Source organism: Ananas comosus, linkage group 25 (assembly GCF_001540865.1).
Source record: "Ananas comosus cultivar F153 linkage group 25, ASM154086v1, whole genome shotgun sequence".
NCBI lineage: Eukaryota > Viridiplantae > Streptophyta > Magnoliopsida > Poales > Bromeliaceae > Ananas > Ananas comosus.
Window position 1 is genome coordinate 1,480,344 of NC_033645.1, and position 9,402 is coordinate 1,489,745.

The following is a 9,402-nucleotide window of genomic DNA, read 5'->3' on the forward strand; positions in this document are numbered from 1 at the left end:
TATCAAGTTCATCTTAAGAGTTGAAAAATGAACGGTCATAAATGAATAACCTTCTTAAAATAGAGGTTAAACTTTCTCAGTTCGTAATCAGAGTTATCAAACATTATCTAAATAGTATAAAGAATTTTCTATTAAAAATTCAAGCAATTTGGATTGCTCTACACCGTTAAACAAGCAAACGGCTCATATAGGCCATAAAAAATTGTCGATTTTACGACACTTTGATCACCATGTAAACCATTATCAAAATTTATGAAATTTAGTTTCTAGATATTTCAAATACTCTAGATCAACTTCAACGGCTCCGATCATCGATTCGGAATCTCGATCATCAAGAACAACTTGATAGGACAAGTGCTCCTATCCTATTAATAGGATAGTAGCATTAGCCTATATATATATATATATATATATATATATATAGAGTTGGGCTGGAATGCTATTGATAGCACCCAGCCAATTTTGCCACCCATTTTATAGCCCTCGGATTGCATCGAGATCCGTGCAACCCTTTAAGTGAAAAGTTTCGGTGGGTTTCTCTGTTAACCCTCCGTTATCTCTCTCTCTCACACTCTCTCACTCACTCACTCTCTCTCTCTTCTTTTCTTTTTTCTTTTCCTTTCTTCTCCACAGATCTCATCTCCTTTTCCTTTCTTCTCCACAGATCTCCTCCCACCAGAGCCTTCTCCACACCCCGCCCACCTCCCACCTCGCCCGCTCGCCCCCTCGCCATTTCATTTCTTTTTCCTTTTTCTTTCTTCTCCTCCGCAAAACCCACCGAATCCCTCTCCCGTCTCGCTCGTGCGCCGGCTCGCTCGCGCCCCAACTCACTCGGCCGCCCGCTCGCTTGCTCAAAACTTGATTCTTTCTCAGGTTTGAAAGAAAGAAACTCTTTTTTCTCTTTTTTTTTGTTTGCTATAATTTTCTGAAACTATTGACAGGAAATTTTTTTTTTGGTGATGTTTTTTCCCAGAGAAAAAAAATATTTTTTTGGTGATGTTTACGTTTTCTTTACTCAAAGTTATGCATATTTCTTTTTTATTGCTGTGGAATAATAAAGTATTGTTGCAAAGAGGTGATTGTTTGGGCTAATTTAATATTTAGGCTCAAAGTATTGTTGCAAACAGGTGATTCTTTGCTCAAAGTTAAGACCTTCGCTGAGCAAATTTTTTTTTGTTGCATGTTTCTTTTTTTAAATATTTGGGCTAATTTAATATTCTATTGCAAGTAGACAATGACATCATGAATTTTTATTAGTTACTAATTTGAGTTTTGTGAAATTACATAGATGGATAGTGGAGATTATTGTGATTCACCAATTTTCAATGGTTCGGATAATGAAAGTGTTGAAGAAGAACTTGACTCTCCATTGATTGATACGACATTTATTGAAAGTAGAGAATTGGATTCCTTGACAAGTAAACAGAGTCAATGTGAACAAGATGCTTCAAGCTTAATTGCACATGGAACGGAATCGTCAATTGATGAGCCCTTCATTGGGAGAGAATTTAAGGATGAAAAGGAAGCTATGAAATTTTATAATATATATGCATATAAAGCCGGTTTTAGTATAAGAAAAAAAACACACTATAAAGCCAAGAAAAAGGATAATATGATCACGTCATTGCATTATGTTTGTTCTAAAGAAGGCTATTGCTCAGATCGAGGTCAAGGGCAAGATAATAAAGGCACACCTAAAAAACAAATGCAGTATAGTCGAACTGGTTGTAAAGCACATTTAAGGGTAAAAATGATAAATGATGGAAAATGGATCGTGACTGCATTTGTGAGAGAACACAATCATGATTTAGTTGTAAGTCCATCAAAAGCTCGTTTTCTCCGATCTCACCGTTCAATCACAAATGAACAAAAGGATATGATTCATATGTTAAGTGAACAAAATATTTCAACCAGTCAAATCATGACTTTTATGGCGGCAAGAGAAGGAGGACCACATAATATTCACTTCACAAGGAAAGATTTAAATAATGAGGTTTCCGAAAAAAATAGAAGGCTTAAAGGGGTGGACATATCAACTGCCATTAACTACTTCCGTGATCGTCAAGTCAAAGATCCATCTTTTTTTTTATGCAATACAGGTTGATGAGGAAAATATGGCACAAAACTTATTTTGGATTGACGGACGTTCAAGGATGGCAAGCCAACATTTTGGAGATGTTATTACCTTTGATACAACTTATATGACAAATAAGTATTGTATGCCGTTTGCCCCTTTTATTGGAGTTAATCATCATCGACAATCAATATTTTTCGGATGTGCCCTTATTAGAGATGAAACTGCTAACACATTTTGTTGGCTATTTAAGACTTGGCTTCAAGCAGTTTTTGGGCAACATCCTAAATCCATTATTACATATCAAGATCCAGCAATGAGGAAAGCAATTGAGCAAGTTCTACCAAACACTGTGCATAGATGTTGCCAATGGCATATAATGAGAAAAGCAAGAGAGCATTTGGGTATACTTTATGGTACCAAAGAAGGATTTAAAAAAGATCTAGAGTTATGCGTAAATAACAGCTTGACTATAGAGGAGTTTGAGACTAGATGGGCTGTGATGCTTGAAAAGTATGAACTACGTGAGAACAATCATCTTCAGGTTATGTGGAATAGTAGACATCAATGGATTCCTGCATATTTTAGAGATTCATTTTTTGCTGAAATGTCTACATCACAACGTAGTGAGAGCATGAATGCCCTTTTAAAGATGTTTGTGGATTGTCATACCTCGATTTACAAATTTGTAATACAATTTGAAAAGATTGTTTCAAGTCGTTATGATAAGGAGGATGAGGCGGACTTTAGATCAAAAGATGGTGAGCCAAGTTTATGGTCATATAATCCGATTGAGAAACAAGCTCGCGATATTTACACAAAGAAAGTATTCAGTGAATTTAAGAACCAGTTGAAAATTAGTACAAAATATGAAATAATGGAGTTGGAGGTTAATTCATTATACAAAATTAGAAGAATTGAATCTTCTACATCATCTCCTCAAATGAACTCTTACACAGTTAGAGTGGATAGGACTACCGAGAAGGTTGATTGTAGTTGCAAGTTCTTTGAATTCAGTGGCTTATTATGTTCTCATGCATTGAAAGTTATGCTTCAAATTCAAATGCATCACATTCCTATCCAATATATTATGAAAAGGTGGACCAAAAATGCAAAAAAAGGATCGCCTAGCACGAATTTGGGGTCTATAGTAGTTGATGATTTTTCAGATTCTAAAGCTGCAAGATTTAATGCACTAAATCTTAAAGTTCAAAAAATACCATTTGAAGCCTCGAAAAATTTGGAGGTATATAAAATGACTTGCGATGAGATAGATAAACTCGTTGATAAGATTGTTGCATTTAATGAAACATTGAAGGAGAGAGAAGGAGATAACATTGGAGATCACAATATAAATACTTTTACACAATCAAGTGGAGTTGAGCTTATAGTGAAGGACCCTCCACAATCACAATGTAAAGGAAAGAGAAAGCCGCAAAGATTCAAACCACCTATTGAAAAAGGTGTCAAAAAAGCTCGAAAATGTGCCTGCTGTGGAAAGAAAGGACACAATGTTCGTACATGCAAAGAGGTGATTGTTTTCGTTCTAACCAATGTTGTCAAGTAGTTAAGTTCTAATTAATTTTTTTAATTTTATTTCTTACATATGTTAGGTTTAACCAATTCCGTTTTCCTGTAGCTTGCATCAAGAGAAAAGGATGGCGTTGCATATACTACGATGAGCGAAGAAGAAACAGATAGCTCGAACAACTCAACATGACGATGAGCGAAGAAGAAACGAAAGAAGAAGGCTCTTTGTTGTTATATTTTGATTTTGGCTTTGCACTAGATCCATTTGGTGTAGAAAAACTTGATTGTAATATATAATACTTTGAAGTGGTTGTAACTCAGTGGATGGTTGAATTCAAGCTTGAATGATCAGTATTCCAAATATTTGATTGGTTTCTAAATATTTGCTTGCATGGATTCTAAATATTTGATTGGTGTCTAAACATTTGCTTGCATGGATTCTAAATATTTGATTGGTTTCTAAATATTTGCTTGTATGGATTCTAAATATTTGATTGGTTTCTAAATATTTGCTTGTATGGATTCTAAATATTTGTTTGGTTTCTAAATATTTGCTTGTATGTATTCTAAATATTTGTTTGGTTTCTATATCATTCAAGATTTTTTGTGTTGTGAGAATTTAGGCAATGAAAAATTACAACCAGGGCTACATAAGATCATTGGCGAGGAACATTATGAAACTGCGCAGACTATTCGAGAAGTAAAGTAGGTGAAACTCAGCATGTTGCATATGCTTGACAAACAAAGATATACCTATAGAGATCAAAGTAGCTGGTTTTCTTCCCATTTACCAAAGTAAAAAAAAAAGAAGAAAAGATTTTTCAATTGAATTTAAGCTGGCATAATGCAATCAAAACAACTTACTGGTCATCTAGACACATGATAAATAGACAATATCAAAATGGAAAAGGTATTCTAATCAACATTAATGCTTTCCATAAAACTAGCCTTCTTCTTAAGCGGAACATAATACAGCAAAAAGGAACATATTCACCAGCCCAACGATTTTCACTCTCACAAGTAGATTCTCTACCTAGCTTAACTTAAAATTCCAAACTCCTAACCCCAAGCTCTCAAAACAGCTGTAATCAAAACTTAGAAGCAAGGTCAATCATATTCAAAACCTACCATCAATTGTCCATCATCTCATCATCTATCTCTTCAATCCTCTATTTAAACACTACCAGCCAATTGGCCAAGCAAAACGAATTTCGTCAATAGAACCTAGTGTTTACAGCATCACTCAATCACAATGTAAAATAGTGCTTACAAAATTATGCATATAATATATGTCATATACATATACAAATACTCTCCAATTATATTAAAATCTTCACATATATAACTGCTACTAATACAAATAATACAACTAAATACATTCTTATTCTAAAAAACACACTATTCATCTCCACTTTTAACTCCTTCAACTCATCTTGTAGTGCAGAAAAATTTATCTTGTCTGAAAAATCATCTGTTTGTATCCCTCTAGATGTACTTTCACATGATGTCATATTAGAAGAACCCATTTCTGAAACATTATAGTCTGAATCACACCACGTGAAGAATTGGCAATGATCTCCGGTTGATTTTCTGTTATATTTAGCGCAGCTGTAGAATGGTCTTCCAGGATTAACAGATGTACGGGAGATTTTAACCACTGCTTTGTTGCCACAGTAGCACAACACTATGGGTGATTGTGTATAACCTATATGCTGCCTTCTATTCATTTGTCGATTTATCTACAAGATTAAGGTAGAAAAATATCAAATGAGAAAAGACTATTTAAATAAAGTATAATGCAACAATGCCATATCATTTCACAGAAAGACATGAATCTTGCTAAAAATATATATTACAAAAGCTAGATGACTAACATTAACATATTACAAAAGCTATACACAAAGACCGACCATTGAACACACCCTAGATTATACAAAATATATATTCTCATGTCAAGCTGCTTCTTCAAGTTGAGTCAGGTGCATGCAATGGGGTTGGAGATACAACAGAGACCAACTACAACAACAATACTCACTCATGCTTCTCATTTTTTTATTTATTTATATGAGATTTATTCTATTTTTTCTTAAAAAAAATTTTGCAGCTCATACACACGCATAGAATGTCATCAATTGTAATAACTTTTAATTAATTTAGGTGCCGTAGCAGCACAATTATATTTCATTATCCGAACCATTGAAAATTGGTGAATCACAATAATCTTTACTATCCATCTATATAATTTCACAAAACTCAAATTAGTAATTAGCCCAAATATTTACGAAAAGAAACATGCAACAAAAAAAAATCTGCTCAGAGAAGGTTTTAACTTTGAGCAAAGAATCACCTCTTTGCAACAATACTTTGAGCCTAAATATTAAATTAGCCCAAACATTCACATTTTTTCCTGTCAATAGTTTCAGAAAATTATAGCAAACAAAAAAAAAGAGAAAAAAGAGTTTCTTTCTTTCAAACCTGAGAAAGAATCAAGTTTTGAGCAAGCGAGCAGGCGGCCGAGTGAGTTGGGGCGCGAGCGAGCCGGCGCACGAGCGAGACGGGAGAGGGATTCGGTGGGTTTTGCACAGGAGAAGAAAGAAAAAGGAAAAAGAAATGAAATGGCGAGGGGGCGAGCGGGCGAGGTGGGAGGTGGGCGGGGTGTGGAGAAGGCTCTGGTGGGAGGAGATCTGTGGAGAAGAAAGGAAAAGGAGATGAGATCTGTGGAGAAGAAAGGAAAAGAAAAAAGAAAAGAAGAGAGAGAGAGTGAGTGAGTGAGAGAGTGTGAGAGAGAGAGATAACGGAGGGTTAACAGAGAAACCCACCGAAACTTTTCACTTAAAGGGTTGCACGGATCTCGATGCAATCCGAGGGCTATAAAATGGGTGGCAAAATTGGCTGGGTGCTATCAATAGCATTCCAGCCCAACTCTATATATATATATATATATATATATATATATAGGCTAATGCTACTATCCTATTAATAGGATAGGAGCACTTGTCCTATCAAGTTGTTCTTGATGATCGAGATTCCGAATCGATGATCGGAGCCGTTGAAGTTGATCTAGAGTATTTGAAATATCTAGAAACTAAATTTCATAAATTTTGATAATGGTTTACATGGTGATCAAAGTGTCGTAAAATCGACAATTTTTTATGGCCTATATGAGCCGTTTGCTTGTTTAACGGTGTAGAGCAATCCAAATTGCTTGAATTTTTAATAGAAAATTTCGTTATACTATTTTAGATAATGTTTGATAACTCTGATTCACGAACTGAGAAAGTTTAACCTCTATTTTAAGAAGGTTTATTTTATGACCGTTCATTTTTCAATCCTTAAGATGACTTGATAGTGATTTTTAAATAATACAAAATTTGATTTCTATAACATTTCTAATTGTGTAGATTAACTTCAACGGTGCCGATTATCAATTTGAAGTTCGATCATTCAAATCAACTTGATACGACAAGGGTTCCAATTCTATTAATAGAATAGTAGAGCGGACCCTATATATATATATTATATATATATATATATATATATATATATTATATTATATTATATAATTAGGCTGGAATATCTATTAATATGTAAAACGCTCTTTTTGCTATCAAATTTTTAACTCTTGGATGAAAAATTGTAAGGTCGGGATGATATTAGTCGGTTAGAGTTCAGTGTCCCCCTAGGGTTGAGTGGTCCGCCACTGGTTATAGATTTATCAATGGTTAGAAATAATGAAAAAAATTGATCAAAGGCTAAAAAACTGTTCAGCAAAATGGAATTTGTACTAATAGTAGCTCAGTCCAACTCTATATATATTATATATATATATTATAATATATAATATATATATATATATATGAATATTCCGTATGATCTTTTTATTGAGTACATCAAAGTTATCTTTTCCTAGTAGTTGTGCCCTTTGAACGCACTAAATTAATATTTCAAGTTATATCACGTGTTATCATAAATTAGTTGACTCAAATATCTAGCTTTCACATTTGATATCAAGCCTTGTATTAGTTAAAGCTCTGTGCTTTTGAAAGCATAAACATGATTTCGTTACACCTAAATACTGCTCGAAAAATACTTGAACTAATAAAATTTCTATCATCGACTGTCCCTAGAGCAAGTGGCAAAGGCTGTGGTTGGTACCGAGACCCAAGTTCGAATCCTGATTGATTCACATTTCCAGCTAAGTTTATTTCTAAATAAAATAAACGAAGCCGGGTAGCTAGCTACTATTTCTCAAAAAAAAAAAAAAAAAACATCAAAGTTAATCTTTTCCCAGTAGTTGTGCCCTCTTGAACCACAATTAAATATTTACAGAGTTCATTAATCACGTGTTATCATACATTAGTTGACTCAATATCTAGCTTTCACATTTGGATCAAGGGCTTGTATTAGTTAAAGCTCTGTCTTGAAAGATAAAAATGATTTCGTTACACTAAATACTGCTCAAAAATACTTGAACTAATAAATTTCTATCATCCTTTCTCTAATATAAGTGGCAAAGGAACTTAGTGGTTGGTACAACGAGATTTCAAGTTGAATCCTAATTGATTAACAATTCTGTCTAATATATCTAAATAAAAATAAACGAAACGGACAGTATGCTACCTAGCTTATCTCTCTCTCAAAAAAAAAAAAAAATTCCATGCAACATTCAAATATGTTAAATATTCCCAGAAATGCAATAAATGGTCAAAGACAACAATGATGAAAAGGTAGAAAATAATTAATGTGTATTATTATATATTGCTTTTACTGTTATAATGAAGCCAACACCAACTATTATGTCCGCATTAGAGAAGTGTGTATCTCCGGTATTCGTTAGTACAAGGAGAGTAAATGCTGTGGAAATGCTTAGGATCTTTTTAGAAATTTAATTATATTATTATATATATTAGAGAGAGGAGAGAGAGAGAGAGAGAGTTTGTATATAAATATTATTAATATATTTAATATCTATTTTTGACTAGTGGATATTAGTGGGGGTTTGTAAAATAATAATAGTTTAATAAGGTTGAAAAAATGGATGGTAGCTATTATTCATATAATATTAATAATAGCATACTTACTGGAATATCTCCTAGATCAATTCTTTTTTCTTTTCTTTTTTTTTTTGCTAGTCTTTTGTGTTGCGGTTTTTTCTTGAGGTCTTGTGCTGTCTCACCCTTATAGACTAATTCATCATATTCATAAATGAAGCAGGTAGCGGGCTATCTATTCTGCGAAAAATAGCATCATCTATACTTGAACTTATATATATTAAAGAGATAGAGAGTTGAGGTAAAGTTCTTCAAAAGCACTAAGGGGTTGGTGTTTTAGCAATGTGGACTGAGAGATGTAGAGTGGATTAATGGTGGTAGGCTGAAATAGTGTTTGATCGCAAGGTTATTAGTAATCAAGGAGTAGATCCAAGGGTTAGAAATCAAAAACACAAGGGGTTGGGGCTTTTGTATTTATTCTAGCCAATTGGATGGAGAGATGTAGGGTTGAGATGATGGTGGTAGGTGATGGGAGGTGGAATATGTTTGATCCAAGATTATTAGTATTAAGGAGTGATTAAGGGCTAAAAATTCAAAAGCACCAAGGAGTTGATGCTTTTGAGAGTATTCAGCTCAATTATTATATATATTATATATATATATATATATGGTTAGAGATGATTTGAGCCTTTAGGGTTGAGTGGTGGTTGGTTAAATAGTATAATCTAACGGATAAAAATGATCAAAGGTGTAGATTAATGGTAAAAAAATTACAAGTACAAATGCTGGTGCTTTTACAAGCACCAT

General features: G+C 33.6%; 1 long non-coding RNA gene across 1 annotated transcript; it reads right to left on the reverse strand.

Moving 5' to 3' along the window:
- LOC109703634 lies at window positions 4,865-6,349 on the reverse strand. Its single transcript, XR_002213991.1, has 2 exons — window positions 6,080-6,349; window positions 4,865-5,343 (listed from the first exon to the last, which is right to left on the reverse strand). It is a non-coding gene; the product is annotated as an uncharacterized LOC109703634 (long non-coding RNA).